Here is a 17,364-nt window from a genome sequence, read left to right on the forward strand (position 1 = left end):
TCCAATGTCACGTTTATAGCACGTGATCAGAAACTTATATTTAATCAAATATGCGTATAAGCCATGTATAACTGTTACACGTGATCGCTGACACAACCCTCGGTGTATAAAATCAATTTGCATCTATTGCATCCAATGATCGAAACAACAAATCGAATATACATCGTAATTCTCCAAGTCTGTACTTGCTTAGATTGCTTCTCTTTATAAACTGTAGTAATCGTGTTGGCAGGGGTCGCTGAGTTTCTGAGCAATCTATTATCACTCGCTTGTGTTTGCGAATTGTGCTACATGTATGATTCGGTTCATCATCGCGCCCATTCCGCCTGATCGGTATCGCTAATCTAATAGCTCTTATTTGACAGGAGAGTATCCAATTTTGAAGAAATTAGTTGGCTATTAGTTCAATATCGCGACATTGTTTCGTATAAGCCGATAGTGTTGATTATGAAAAACATGAACTCAAACCAGGCTTTGACCTATAAACTCATTCTGAAATCAGAGAGAGAGGGAGTGTAGCGAAACACTGTGAATGCCTTAGATATGTTATTACAGTGTGATATTAATTGTTCAACACTATCGTTTTAGTTATCACATACTAATCTACGCACCAGTGTCATTGCCGTACTAACTTAACATCCGTTCTATACACGAACGTGGCGCGGTCTAATTTATAAAAGGAAGTCTATAATCAAACTGATATCTTTTTTTTTTTTATTAAACTGCGTGTGCGAATTTTCATTATGTTGGACAAAAGATGAGTCGTATACCATCACTGGTGTCTTATCTCGTATTATTGCCGGGAATAGTGTTGCATTGTCTACTGCAGCTATATACCGGTTTAGTTTGACTAATAGGTACACCGTGTGTTACATCAGATCGAGGCTGAGATTCAGCGAGTCCTTGGCCTTTCTAACAGGGCCGAGCTAGCCCGCTCGTGAGTGCTACACCCCTAGATCGTTGTAATATGAATACATGTTCAGGATTATTTTTTCACAGAAATTTATTCCCAGATTTCTTGTGAATATGCAAAATGTCGATTAAGTTTAGTTTATGCAAACCCAATGAGCTGTATACTAAGCCTACCAATCTCACCCTTTGCCGGTATGCGCCCCAAAAGTCTACATACACCCATACACGCACAACCGCGTCACATCATTCATGGCACCCTCAGTTCCGTTTAAACTTGTTAATGTAATAACAATCAAACGTCATGGGTTGGCAAGTTATATTGAAAATAGGCAAAATTCTCGGATTCGTATTCAACTCGCAAAATGGATCGCAGATATTCAGTTTGTGTATATGTGCCATGTGAGTATGGGAGCGAATGGACCCTGCAACAAATGAACAAAGATATAAAAGTCATTATTTGTAACGTGGCTATCTCACATGGTGCACCTTGCTAAAAACGATGAATGTTTTTAATCAGACGTGACCAGTCTTTGTTCCCCAATCTTTTAAATATAAAACATGTACGAAAACATATATACTTATTGCTGTCGAATACGTCCTACTCTATACGAATAGGTTTAAAGTTTATTATAAATTAAAGAGGTTGCGTTTGCAGGACGCGTTAGATGAAAAATCAAAACCACTATTGCACGCATGCGCACTGATAGTTATTGTACGTACCACAACAATCAGTGCACGTGCGTATTCAATAATTTCATTGCTTCGTCGAACGGATAATCAATCAAATGTATACAGCCAGAAAAGTGTTTTCAGGTCAAGGTAAATCATATCAATACAGTATCTAAACAGAAATATTAAAAAAAAAACTTGTTCTCATCCATATTGCACCTAAGCATCACCATTCGCTTATCTCATTTCACAATAAGAAGTTATGCATGTAATAGAAAGTGAAATGCATCATGGGAATAACACAATGCATGTGGAGATTCCATAAATCAACCATAAATTCATGTATATATTTGTTTTCAAAATATCTTTTGAATAATTATATTTTCAGACTGCAGCTATGTGTAGATGTATATTTTCATATCACGTAACTTGATATCAGTCAATCTCTTCAGCGGCTAACAGGCGAGAGACTCACAAGCCGCAGAATTAACCGAAAGGGAAGATTCTCTAGAAAACGATGCAGTAAGCCAGTAGATATCATTTTAAAACACAGTAGATTCCTTCCCGACGTAAACGGGCAGCAAAATATTGTGTCATTTATTTAACATGTATTATTCGCTGAAATACCATGATGGATGTCATATAGTGATGTTATCATATCACCTAGGTAACCGACGATTGCAAAAGTACTACTGATTAGTGTACAATTGGATACTTGGGCGAGTTAAAACGGCACTCTGGTAACTTCTCACGATGCAGTCTTGCAACCCCGTCTCCATCTAATGTCATTTTTTTTCTGTGATTTTTCTTGTACACTCATCATTATATTGAAGCAGTACATTCCTAACCGCTGTATTCAGAGTCGTACGAATAAATAAAGCTTCTGGTATATGCGCTCCCTTGGTGAGCTCACGTGGCACTCAGTGGCGATTGCCCCTCATACGTCGTCGCCGAGTACTAGTATACAGCATCAAATCAAGAAGCTTGTCAATATTCAGATAAATTACGTTGTCAGTATGCGGCTAAATTGAGCCGATAATCACAGTGCATTTCCAGTTATATTGCGTAAATTAGATCTCCCGTTATAAAGCACGGCGAGTGCCCACTCAGAACAATCATAAAGCGCATTCACCCTTACACAGATTATGAACTGTGTAGACAGAGCTCTACTTACAGTCAATTTTGTCGAAGCGAACGACATAATTCCCATGTTTATCACAGTCCATTCTATCTCGAATTTACGTACATTGGTAAATAAAAACAGCTGGAGTAAAAATACATGAAAGATCTTGTACCGTAACTGAATGATAATCGATTCGAAACAATATTCCAGTAGCTATTTGATGTTTCTGGACACAATTTCTGGTATATATGTCGTATTGTACCTTAGAAGGCGCACTCAATTCACTAAACGGTGTCAGGATCTCGGTCGGATGTGACAGGATCTCGGTTGGATTTCGATCGACTCGTCCGGTTGTCTGAATATAGATACGGAGCCTCTTTCATTGTCTAGACTCAAATGGATTTACTCTCCATGACAACCGTTAATTAATTCCTCTTCCAGTATTTACCCGCGTGACAAGTGTTTTCTGAAGTAAGTTTTTTTTTTTCGATCCGTGAGAAATAGAGAACGGCTAACCGAGAAAATGTATTTGCACTTTAATTCAAAAACCACTGGAAATTAATTAAATTGGGAAACCTATATAGATTTGGGACATTCTGTTATCATTATTTGGCATGCGCTCAAGTAGCACTGTGTATGTTTAAGTGGGATTTAATTCCGAAACAGTCAGTGGTATACTCATTGACGGAAAAATTATGTCTAGAGTGAAAAAATAATAAAATTTTGACATAACATTTATAAATAATTCTGAATTAATATATAAATAGGTGTTTCTCGAAGCTTAATTTAGTGTTTCTTGGACATATTTGCAGGAAACGTTCATAAAAGTAATTTCGATTTCTCCTCAGGAAAACTCCATACAAGTAGTACGTGTATCTAAGACGTGACACACTTTAAGGCCAGTTTTTGACAGTTTCTTGTAATAGCTGCAAAAATATTCATTACTGATCAGTCTCACTTCTGAAAGGACAATTTGCGATCGAAAATAGGGTAGATCGTAACGAGAGCGAAGCTGTGAAATGTATGCATGCACATATGGGCCGGTGTGGGAGTTGCATTACTTTTCGGGCGTACCACTGAGTCAGTAGATGAAATGTCACTAGAAATAGAATCGTGGGTATTAAAGACGGTTCATTTCAGGCGTTCACGCATGCGCGTGATGTCGTTATGAATACTAATACATCGCGATTGAAATTATTAGATTTGCGTGAAATGGGGGACTGTGGCAGTTAAATAGCATTCATAGCGTGGTTGCTCAGACGTGCAGGTGTGAATTATTCGTATTATATTTCTCTTACTTATAACAGTGTTGGGTTATATGCATAAATGAATATTTCATGAGAAGTGGTATTCGAAAATATGAAGTTATATATTCATAATTGTAACGCAATAACAATGGGTGGCATTCGATATTAGCGCGACAACTGAACAAAACTGAAAACTAAAAATTCAATATGCAGTAATTGTGTTAATTGGTTGATAAATATATTTTGTTTCACTTGAATTCCGACAAAACTCGAAAATAGCAGTTGGACACTGCCATCTGTGTGCAATCTTTTTCTTTCACGAACAGTATATTTATGGTAGTAGATTTTGAGTTTTTCTAGGAAAGAAAAATGTTTGTCTTTCAACAAAATTGTCGAGGGCGCAAACATTTGAACGAGTTTTACAGCCTGAGTACTCCGCTAAAAGTTTATAGATAATATTTAATGTCTCCCGTCTCATCTTTCTAAAAAATATCCTTTGTAGCTACCGCGCGCCTACATTTAGATGGGATAGACGAGTCTGGAGTAAAGGATATTTGGTTTGTTTGTAAACATTACTTTTTCTTTCGAATGCAACTCACAGTAAAACAATTCTTCTGCATAAATACGTAAACTGAGTAACAAACAAAAAATCGAAAAGTTGTAAACGTAATTTAGTGACGTCCCATATAGGCCCCCGCAATGCATGCATATACGTCTCTGTCTCAGGTCACCGGCTCAAAAAACACATTTGAATGTACGGGCATGTGATTGCTCTGTCTTGTATTTCGTAAGACGGGTAACTATGTCATCTGGGTACTTTAACGTCCCAAAATTGATGCTAGCCAGTGTTACTTGCTAGCCAATTAACTACCGATTAGTGTAGACTGAACAATTTGTACTTATGATAATTTATTGCTTGGTATTCATGATAAATATTTAATAGAAAAATCAGGAATACAAAAATTGTGTCGATAGAAACCGATGTCACATGACTTTGCGCGAATATCATTCCATAATCGTGGAGTGAAAACTATTCATCTCATTGCGATTCATGTTTATGCTGACCTATGACCTATTTCATGTGTATTAAAGGATTATTTGTCAATCGATGATACGAAACAAATTGATTGAAACTATCTGCACACTATGATGAAATATTATATAAACAGCAATGAATAATTACTTTAATTGGGATTGGTTTAGGCTAGGATTAAAATGGATTTATCATTTCTTCGTGTGTTGTTTTTATTATTATAGGCTTTCGAAATCCAGCCATTTCGAGTATACCCAAGATTGTAGATTTGGCTAAGTCACATGACTGTAGATGTTATCAAGTCTGCTTCATATCATGATGAGCATCGATTTCTCCGCAATAAAATGAAACTCTGCGATGAATAACGATCAGATATCGCGTTGTCACCAAATCCTACACGGATGCAACTTGCAACTCGATATGTCTAACCCGGGGACAACAGCGTCTCATGATTTCAAGTTGGTTGCATCGTGAGTTAGACATGTCGTGGAAACAACGTTGATTGTTCATCGCGGAGACGTATCCCTATTTAAACTGATTTCGTAACAAGTAAATTACGGCCTGTGTACGTCTGCTTATTTGAATTCAATCAATATAAAGACATATGTCGGCTACGATTGCTCCAGGCCATAGTACGTAACAAACCATGTAGGGTACATATAATGGAGACGGCGCTGGTCACCGGCTCTTGTATTTTTGCAAAGAGGAGAACAAGGAAAATTTAAATTGCCAGTACCTACAAGCTGTCGTGCAGAATAATAACGTGTCGTCTCGTTGTACCTGATAACAGGCGCCGCGTACATCCTCTGATTGTTCAGCGAGGAAATAATCTTATTGATGACACTCAGATTACCCAACCAGATTAACATAACCCATGGTCCCGGGCCAAGGGTATGTGGTATACACGGCAAACAGATGTTACAATATATACTATCACTAGCACGGAAAGATCTGGCCGTCGACATATTCAGATTACAGACACTAAATAGTGCGCCACCACCGACAATGTTAAGGCGGCCCTTCGTTTTTTACGACTTCCGTGTATCAGAGGAAACCGAGTGTATCATATGTTGCTGAAGTTCAAGTCCAATTCATATTGTGTATCAATGGGCAAATTACTGAGCATAAGTGCAATGCGTGTTTTATTTTTCAGCCATTTTCAGGAAATACCAAATTTTTCAATGATAATTGCCTCCCGTCTCTTGAAAATAATTGTCCAGTGTTCATAATCCCAAGCGACCCGAAGAGAAAGAAAATACCTATTTTTAGTATGAAAGAATAACGTAATTTTATCTAACAACCGACATTATAAAGACAAGTAGTAGCCTGGTAGCAGTCTGTGTCAAGTCGTGCGTAAATGCCAGATGCCCGCCTTTCACATGGATATCGAGGATTCGACTACTCGGTAATGAAAAACAAGAGCACGGACATTGTATTCAGAATGGTGATAGTGCACCGTCGGTTGTAGCAAAAAAACGCACTCGTTAATTATTATGATATTAAAAGTAAACCAGCGGTCCAGTTTTCTTTTTTTGTTACAGTGTGCCGTGTAAATCAACAGTTTCAGTATTCTCTAGGCGTGTCGCAACAAAATGCGGATTATCTGGAGAGATTCAAATGAGGTCTCGATAGAAAATAAATCTATGCCCTAATTCCTGCCAGTGGGTGAGGTAAATTGGTATTTAGAAATCAGTGAAAACGGGCTGTTTTTGATTTTGAAGAACTCTCATACGTCCTACCTATACGAGCCAGATGCCCCGATCCCTAACCCGCTTCCTTCAAGTTTGGGAAAAGCAGCTTTTCAATGTGAAACACAATTCATTATTATTTGTTCGAATGTTCATATCACGACTTCGATATCACTATAGCAACAGCGACCATCTTAACACCGTGAAGCGCCGTTGACAGAATAAATATAAAACAAGTGAAACGTCTTGCAAGGGTAAATAATTGTAAACTGCGAAACTCGTCATACATTCAAAAGCAGACGTAAATCGACGAAAGCAATATGAAATCAGTTAAAATAGGTCTTGTATGATTTTAAATTATCAATTTCTAAACCCGGCGACATATACATTACGCCAATGGAAAGCATTATACCGCCACGTCACCAATGAAATACAAAACAACAAAAGATGCTATTACGCACAATGGCACTTATCTCAACTGAATTTCTATGTACATGTGATACTGAAATGTGTAATGGACAGATAGAGTATTTTCAGATTGAATAACGCTCACATTAAGGAAAGATATTATTACATTTATAAATAACGAATCTCTTGTCTGTCATCTCATTCAAAACTTTCATTTACCATATGTTGTTTGTAAACCATATTATCGTGGAACACATTTATCGCTAGTCATTCGTATACATATACGTAACCGTCGCGTGACTGTCGGACCTTGTTCAAAAACGACTAAACTCGCGATTTCCAGACAACTCTCCAATATTGGCGGCTGAAATTTACGAGATATACTCAGTGTTACTAAGTCCATATAAATATGTCCCAACTGTTCCAAGAATCTGTTTTTTAGTTGTTTACTGAGAAGTGTTTTCAGGCAAAGTAAATTAACACATTCGACGAGCCAGTATTCCGTGACAAAGCATCGCATTTCAAAACCCAGACATATTCAAATCTCGCATGATTGTATTGTGAATCATCAGTGTACATTTAAAACACGTGCCACTAACTAGGAAGCCAATTATTTTGCAGCATGGAGCTAAAAGACAGTCTGTTACCTCCTTGTCTGTAGCTTTCTGCAACGTCTGCAACAACTGCTACTTACTTCTGCTTCCAAGTATTTAGATAGTTACACTCATGATAACATATTAACCATGCTGTTAAGAGAATAATTGCGTTCCGAAAGAAAAGCGTTGTGCATGTTGACAATGATTACAAGTTGCTAACATTCATTGTTATCAAGGGAGAATCCATTGGCATACTGTTCAACAACTGTTTCCAAATGCATCTGATTCAAGTCAGTCGTGTTCAGGATACACCAAGTACGGGCTAAGATTTAAGCTAATCTCATATGAGGAATACCCAAACTTGTTAAGGTAGAAGACTACTTATAAATTAAAATATCCAGAATTTAGTCATTTTGCAATAAAATTTATTCCAAGGCAATATAAGAATATGGATCTAAAAAAAGGTGGGGGTCAACAGCCTTTTTGTTTGAGAAATTGATGGTTGTGTTTTAGTGGATAGTGGCTATTTTGACACTATTATAACACTTTTACCACAGGTTCCTATGGCAGAGATATTATGCAATTACATCGCTCTGTAACATATTTTCTGTAAGTTACAGTTTCCCACAACTCTTTCGTAGTTTGATTCGCCAAACGATTGTTTTAACGTAAACAAAGGCTGCGGAGCTGTAAATATATGCTTTACCTGGAAACCAGATGAGTTATTGTGCATCAAACACTACGACATGCAAGTTGGCCGTATTTGTCGTGCTGTTCAGGCTTAGTCTTTTCCACGAAACGAAACGAAACGAAACAAAACGAAACCCAAACCCAAATCCAAACCCTAACCCTAACTCGCATTTTTTTTTTCATTGGCCCAATAATATCTGAGAAAATTTCACACTGTGAAATACGGACGTGACGATGTTTGAGGTCGTTCAAAATCTAAGGTTAGGGTTAGGGTTAGGGTTTCGTTTCGTTTCGTTTCGTTTTATTTTGTTTCATTTCGTTTCGTGGAAAAGACTAAGCCTGCTGTTCAAGATGGCCGCTATTCAAAGAGCTCGTGAGAGTGGGTGTGATTTTTGGTTCTCTTGTCGTTGATGCTATCTGGGAATATTGAGGTGAACCCAGAACCAGCAAAATCCAAGTCTAAAAAATCTGAAAGGAAAATAACTGATGTAATATCGACACCTGGATTCAGCGAGGATGAAGGTGTGTCCAGTATTACGCTTGCCGATATCCGGGCATTTTCACCGCCTGGCAACCCGCGGCGGTGAAAACAAAGGCCCAAAACTCGCATAAAACGGTACTTCGGGATAATTGTTGAGACTCCTCTGAACAGTGCAACATAATTAGCCCTACGTGTGTAACATATATAAATTTGGTTGTTCGGGATTACTTTAAAGTTGAGTTTGTGTTGTTTCTCGAATTTTTACCGGCTCGACCGGCGTTCCACATCAGCGCGGACAGAGCCCATAGAAATGCATGATACAGTGGTGCACGTCTTAGCAACGTGGAACGTCTGTGACGTAGGTCCACCCCCGAGGATTGCATGGATTTAAAACGGAACTGAAAGTACAAATTACAGCACTAGATGATGTGGTTTGTAAGCTTGCTGAAGAAATGAGAGCCTTGAAATCTGGCGTTGATGACAACCGACAGAAAATAAATGAACTGATTGAGCAAAATAAACAATTGAGTGATAAAATTGACACAATGGAAAATGCAGATGATAAAATGAAGGCGCACATGTTACGGAACAATTTAATTTTCCACGGCATTCCACAGAGTGGTTTGGGAACAGACGGAAGAGTTACTATGTGGATTTATTACTGATAAACTGGATATTGAGGGTTCACAGATAGAATTTCAGATTGTTCACCGTTTAACTTATGCCCGTAGCCGACCACAACCAATAATAGGCAAGTTTCTTAGGTATAAACAGAGGGATGAAGTTCTACGTGCTGCTGTGAAATTAAAATTAATTCCGTATTCGCGAGGACTCCTAAAATCAGAGATCTACGCCGAAAATTAGGTAAATTTGTGGTGGATGCAAGAGCAGAAAGTAAAACAGTTAAAGTTTTATACGATAAAATTAAAATCGATGACACTGTGTATATTTATGGCGAGGTAATGAAGAACACTAAACCACTGCGTAGCCTGAATTATTCGTCGCCATTGCTACCATAGGAAGGAGGTCAAAGCCCGAGTTTTGACAATGCGTGTGTGCAATTCTTGATTGTAAACTATTTTTTTCTTTGTGCAAAATTCTACATGCATTCACAATAATTGGGGGAGATTTTAATGGTCGTACGGGTAATAAAAGTGATAGTTTTGATTGTAATGTGAACCACTTACCTATGGGTGATGTGTTTACTACTATTAATGATATTCCACAAAGGGAATCTATGGATAATGAGTGTAATATATATGGTTATTGGAATTTTGTAAAAGTACCAACTTTAAAATTGTGAATGGAAGACTCTTTAAACAAACAGGGAGTGGAAATTTTACTTATGTTTCAGGTATAGGCACTAGTGTAGTTGATTATATATTAACAAGCTCAAATAATCTCTCAAATTTTACGGGTTTTTCCATTGGTAATAGAATTGAATCAGACCATCTATCACTTGAACTTACCATGATGCTGTCTTCCAAACATGAAAATAGTACTATTGATACTGCCCATCATAATACTGAGAATCTGAACAAACAAAAATGGGATACTACATAAGCAAATGTTTATAGAAATAATTTTAATTCAGAGGGCATTAGAAATCTAAGTCATGAGTTTTACGAGAATGTGATAGAAGGAAATATAGATGACGCAGCTACTAATTTAACTAATATTATTTATACTTGTGGAAAAGATATGGTGTGCAAGTCAAAACAGTTAAATGACTGTTTTCGAAATTTTTGGTTTGATAAAAAATGTCTAGTCACCAAACGTGCAGTCAGTAAAGCGCTTAATCATTATAGACATACAAAAAGTCAGAACAGTCTTGAATATTACCTTCTATCTAAACAATCCTATCAAAAACTCATTAAAGAGAAAAAAGCAGAATTTCAAAAGTTCAGAAGGGATGTACTAATTAACCTGTCCAAACAGAAAAACTCTCATAAATTTTGGCAGAAACTTAAGCAACATAAAATTAAAATTTCAGAAAATATTACTATGGGGGAATGGTCACATTATTTCACTAATTTGTTTACCCCGGTTCTTGTGGAAAATGAAAATTACAATGATTTTTACGCATCAATCGAAGATTATATGACTGATTTAGATATAGAGAATATTGGTATACCTGATGTAGATTTGGAATTAGTAGAATTTAACCAACCAATTACTAGGACAGAGGTGAAGAAACATTTGGATAAACTGAAGGCTAATAAATCACCTGGCCCAGATGGAATTCCTTCTGAGTTTTGGAAATTTGCACCTTTAGACATCTGTGATCTGTTATACAGTCTATATAACAAAGTTGTTGATCAAGGGGCGTTTCCTATAGAATAGAGCAGGGGATTATTTCCCCCAGTGTACAAAAAGGGCTGCAGGGATGACCCAGCAAACTATCGAAGTATAATGCTTTTGAATACTATAAGTAAAGTATACGCAAGTATTCTCAGTGATAGGTTAAGTAATTGGTTGAATCGATATAATAAAATAATTGAGGAACAAAGTGGATTTCAAAAAGGTAAATCAACTTTGAATAATATTTTTGTTACTCTATACCCTTGTGGAAAAATATGTTTATACTCTTGGGGCTAGATTCTATTGTGCCTTTATTGACTGTGAAAAGGCATTTGATAGAGTACACCATTGTTCATTATTTTATAAGTTGTCAAAAATTGGGATTAAGGGGAAACTGTTTAAATCACTTTATTCTATGTATCAAGATATTAAAGTGCCTGTGAAATGGCTGCTATTTTCACGCCTAAAATTATCCATTGATACATAAATATTATTATTTTTTATGTTTCTAAGCATGAATTATTTTTTTAAGTGACAAAATGTGTTTTAACAGTCTACGGCAACTGTATTTTTGTGTATTTTAAAACGAGGCTCCTCATTAGCTTCTTATTTGCATACAGAAATTCCTCTTGTGACGACAAAAGGGGAAGTCGCATGGCAGCTTGCATTGCCGATACGTGTAAATAAGGCAAATTTCTTCTACAGTTTTCTCGTCTTTGACTAAATTTTCACTTATGTACTTGTTCGTCGAGGAGGAATGGACCATAATGAACACATAGTATCAATTTTTGTTGCATGGGGTTGAGTTAGATGTGAAATATGTTTGTTCTGGTGTAGCTGGTCACCGTGATCGTCAGTGGCGCACGTTTGTACACTGTCGCTGGACAAAATAGAATTTGACGTCGGAATTATCTCGTTATTTAGCAGGTTACTAGGCACGTCACTACACTGTTTTATTTCATCGATCGTCTGAGTAAAACTTTCAAAATTAAAATAAAAGAGAACATATTTTGACATTCTAAACATTAGACCATAGTGATCACTATAAAATAATTTAAAAAACAACAAATCACTGTTGCTAAATAAATGACAGCTGCGTGGAAATAAATTGAAATTTTGTTGAAATAGGTGAACACGTCGGGTCACGACAAGGGCAAGTGCGTTAAAAGCGGCGTTTAATTGGATAACAAAAATAATCGAGATCGACACACATACAGATAAATTCAGAGTGGATTCGAGTTAGCGTGATCCATGGCGTGATTGTCATAATTATAACATCATATTAAAACTGTATTTGGTGGAAACACATTGACCAAGCCCGGATTCTTATTTCAGAAATTATTACGCAGATCAAGCTGCAAGCATGGAGATAAAAAAGAACAGAGGTGTGAATTCGACATTCAACACAAACCACCAAACAATTCAGAAACTTTTAGCCTTCGAAAATGAAAACAATTGGCAGTGTGTAAGGGCTGTGTAATTTCCTGTTTGTCCGACGCTTCGTTTTCGTGTCACTGTCAAAATTATTGCTACCTTTTACTTAACAGGGACTAAATGGTCTCTATAAAACGATAATAAGAATCGCAAAAAAGTCAACTCATTTGAAACACTTGTCGGACGTCTCTCTCTCTTCTGAAACCCGCCTCGGTGATCATGGTCCGGAATCTATTTCTTTCAAAAGTGTTGCGCCAGGTTTATGTTGTCGGCGTTTCTCTTTAAACCTAGTTGTTTTTTTCATGGACGAGTTTTTCCAAAAAATGAATCTGAGGTTAAGTGGCTTTCGTCCACTGATGTCGCACCTTTGGATCGATTAGAAACGTGTGAATACTTACACTATGGCTATACGTTTCACTGCAACTGCCCACAACACAACATCTAAAAACTCTCTCTCAATAAAAGAAAAAAGAAAATAGACAAAAAAAGAAAGAAAAAAACGCCGACTGAAAAATGTATATCGTTTAAAAGTATACTGAATGACCAGTGTTATTACGGCTCAGGGGTATGACTTCCTCTCACATTTTGGCATTTTGGTGGCGCACTTTCGGCGAAAGTCGGAAATCCGGAAACAGTCGACCGTTTCAGGATAGGTGGGCGTGGCTACAATACGAGAAATATCCCAAATTTACTTGGATACGAGTAATCATTTTCAGCAAAAAAAATCAATAACTGCCCATTTCAGTGGGATACAGATCTAAAATGGGAAACGTGAGGGTGGGCATTGCACAGGCACTTTAAGGCTGCTGTGAAAAACCGAAAGGGAGTTACTGAATTTTTTTCATATTAATGTTGGGCTGCAGCAGGGTTCTGTTATATCACCTTTACTGTTTTGCTTTTATATAAATGACCTTAAGAGTGCCCTCCAACAAGGACAGGAATCAGTTGTGTATATAAATACTTTAAAACTATTTTATTTGTTATATGCGGATGATTTGGTGTTGTTCAACAGCACACCTGTTGGATTACAAAGATTACTTAATAACTTAGTGGATTATTGTCTAAAATGGAGACTGAATATTAATCTGAAAAAATCAAAAATAATTGTTTTCCGAAAAGGGGGTCGTCTGAAAAAATATGAAAAATGGTTTCTGAGGGGTAAAGAAATTGAAGCAAAATATAATTATTTAGGCATAGTTTTTTCGAGTTCGGAAAAATGGTTTCAAACACAGAAAGATATCTCGGAGCGCGCTAACAAAGCACTATTTTGTTTGGAAAAAACATTATGGGGTTGGGGGACTGCAGCCTGATCTTGCATGCAAAGTATTTGACTGTAAAATACTGCCAATTTTGTTATACGGTAGTTGTGTGTGGGGAATGGGGGGTGTAATAACTGACATAGAAAAAGTACAAAATAAGTTTTGTAAATTTCTATTGAGAGTTAGTTTCAACGCTTCCAATGCTGCAGTAAGGGGTGAATTAGGGAGACACTCAGTTAGAGTTTATGTTAATATTGAAATGGTCATATTTTGGCTGAAACTGATTCAAGAGGGCGGCTCAGTTATTTTAAAGGAATGCTATAATTACCTATACCATAGAGCAGAAAGGGGGTCTAGGTGTTGGGCTTTAGAGATAAAAAATATCTTATGTACATCTGGTTATGGACATTTATGGTATGAACAAAGAATTGATAATAGCGAGATGTTCTTCAGTGAATTTAAAAGAAGATGTTTTGATATATCTAGACAGAATTGGTATCTTGCTGCTATTTCGTTGGCTACTCCTATCTATTCATGTGCTATAACTAGACTTAGAATTTCCTGTCATCTCCTAGAAATTGAAAATGGTAGAACATTGGGTATTCCACGTGACCAAAGATAATGTCCATTTGGTTGCAGGGTCACAGAGGACGAATATCATTTTACTATGGTTTGTCCAAAATATGAAGCACTTAGACAAAAATTCTTACCAAAATATTATTTTTCACCACCAACCAAGATGAAATTCATTGCATTGCTACAGAGTACTAACTCGTATATTTTATTAAGTTTGGGTAAATATTTGTTTAAGAGTTTTCATTACAGAGAAACTGAAATGGAAGTATGATTTGAAGGATATGTATTTTGGAATTTTAAAGCGACCGTGTGTAATTTAAGTTTGGAAATGTAACAGTACTTTAGGCCGGTGGCCATATAATGCGGAATAAAGAAATAATAATAAATATCTCACAATCTAGCCTGGTGACATAGGCTGAAAAACCATATGTATATTGTTAATGCTGGGGTACTTTTTGTTGTTCTGAATTATTTAAAAAATCTGGGTTTTAAAAAGTGTCAAAAAATGCAATTTTTCTTTAACATTGTGTTCTATGGAATTGTTCTAAAAATGGAAATTTTCAAGAAATATTAGAAAACGTTTCTCAAAAAGCTTAACTGTAACACACAAAATAATGCTATTTCATTGTACCATGAGACATTAGCTTCATGATTGTACATAATAAACTAATTAACATTATCATGCGATTTATGACCAATTTTGTCAAAAATTATGACTAGACCTCTACCTTAAAAATATACAAACCTACAGTCTATTTAACTATGCTCACCTAGTACAGTATTCAGGGTGGTAGTTCTATCGATAAAAAACAATAACGATGCAAATTCAGAAAGTGTAGATTGCAGACTGAACAGTGCAGTAGTAGTACAATCTCATCACCAGTCTTCTAGAGAACAATGTCCCTGGGTCACAGGTGTGCTCGCTTTGATTGTCATGTCGGAAATGGCATACCGAAATGAGCATTGAATGGCGTTTAGGGCACATAGCCTGAGCTAACTGTTCACACACACACACACTCCGTTAATCCGTGCTAAAGACCTGGACCAGGTTTTAAAAACGGATCAGATTTAACTCATACTTAGCGTTTCTTAGCCCTTGCTAAGCGTTTTCTTAGCCCGTGCTGAGGATGATCTGTGCGCGAACGCAACTATTAATATTCGTTTCTGTCGCATTAACTGCCAAGTATTGTACATTTCAGAAAATGTCTGTTCCCGTGATTGAGTTTCTGCCCCTGTAGAGATGGATTATAGATAAATACCAATAAATAGAATATACCAGAATGCGCCTTAGAAAATATGCATGGTCAAAAGCCACGTTCACCATTTTCAACTTATTTTGAAATTTGTTAATTTACTGTTATTGGCGCAGTAAGAAAATAAAGGAATGGACAACAGTACATCGGTCAACTTTCAAATTGGTAATTTGTGACTTAAGTGTAGAACACTATCATAGCCAAATTTTTCACAAACTAATTGGAGATTGTCAATAGTTTAGATTTCAAATATAAGCATGCGAAAATTTGAAATGAATCGTATAGACGCTTTGCAAACAATATACGACTTTCTTGTTCTTCCATCCATAATTCACATCTTTGTGATGCGTTGACTGAAGGCGTTTACCAGTCGATAGATAACGTCGCGTAAAAGTAAACGTGTCTCCGGCTACATGCATGTACATTTACATGTGACAGAAACGCACGTTCAACGAATAGTTCCTTTGGTTTGTCCCAGCATTGATGTATGATGACGGACCATAATACATATATTAATTGGTGAGACAAGAAAAACTCAAATTTTGCTGGATAGCATCAGAAATATATTAAGTAGTAAGTATAAAAAGTCCTGCAAAGTACTCTTATCACGTTCACTGGTGCATGGAAGGTACTAATAACTGGTGCAAAGAGCGTAGCGATGTTTCGTAAGTACGTGTGTACGAATATTTCTCATGTTTAATTAGAAAAGCGCAAGAAGCAATTATAAAACTATTAGGTATTTTGATGAAAATCGAACGATTCAAGTTTTCTGCGCCTTTTCCTCACAACAAAGTATGAAATTCGCAGTTTTGTTATAATAGTAAGGACCGATTTGTAATAAATGAGTCTACTCAGTTTTTAATATCCTCCCAAGTATAGAGTGGGAGTATGAGCGTTATATAATTACTTAAAACAGTCATAGAAATATCCGTCTTCTCGACTCGCATATTATGTAGCATATTTTCTCCTTAATTTTTATTATAATTCTCAATCCTAGTGGACATGCTTTAACACATTGGGTATATGAACAACTTAATGCACCCTTTCGACAATTTTATACGCGTGAGCGAGTTATGTAACAGAGCAACTTAACTCGTATATTGCAACCGTACATTAACATTTCTAATAATTCTCCTATTCCGATAATTTCACGTGGAGGCTTGATTGCTGAAAGCCAATAAGTACATTTTTTCTTATTATAGTCAGTTCTTCTCCAAGAAGGTGGATGATTTTTTGCTTCTCGTGCAACCAACTGCTCGTATATTAAAACACACGAGCGACTACAATTTAATTGTATTCACATGTATCATTTACATGTATCTTCGATTACAATAAACCAATTTTCAGTGTAAACCCCAACATTGAGGTGTTCCAGGGAGGCATTTGGTAGTGTCTATTCAGTGTACCGACCTGATTATTTCTAACCAAAATTTTAGACGAATTTTTCTGAAATTATCAGAGGTGTTACACCCTATACAAGGCCTGGACTAATCATTAAAGAACGCTGCAATGGAAATAATAATTTTGGGATTGTTCTCAAAATACTAAGGACGAATTTTTATGAATTTCTAAGCAGCTGTTTCCATTGAAGGAAGGACTAATCCGATTTGGAGGAATGTAGATCTCGTTATTAAAACAAGAATTATTCATTGCCACAAACATTTAGAAACGATTTTTCATGATCATAGTCCCCA

Source organism: Saccoglossus kowalevskii, chromosome 3 (assembly GCF_978046115.1).
Source record: "Saccoglossus kowalevskii chromosome 3, keSacKowa6.1, whole genome shotgun sequence".
Lineage (NCBI taxonomy): Eukaryota > Metazoa > Hemichordata > Enteropneusta > Harrimaniidae > Saccoglossus > Saccoglossus kowalevskii.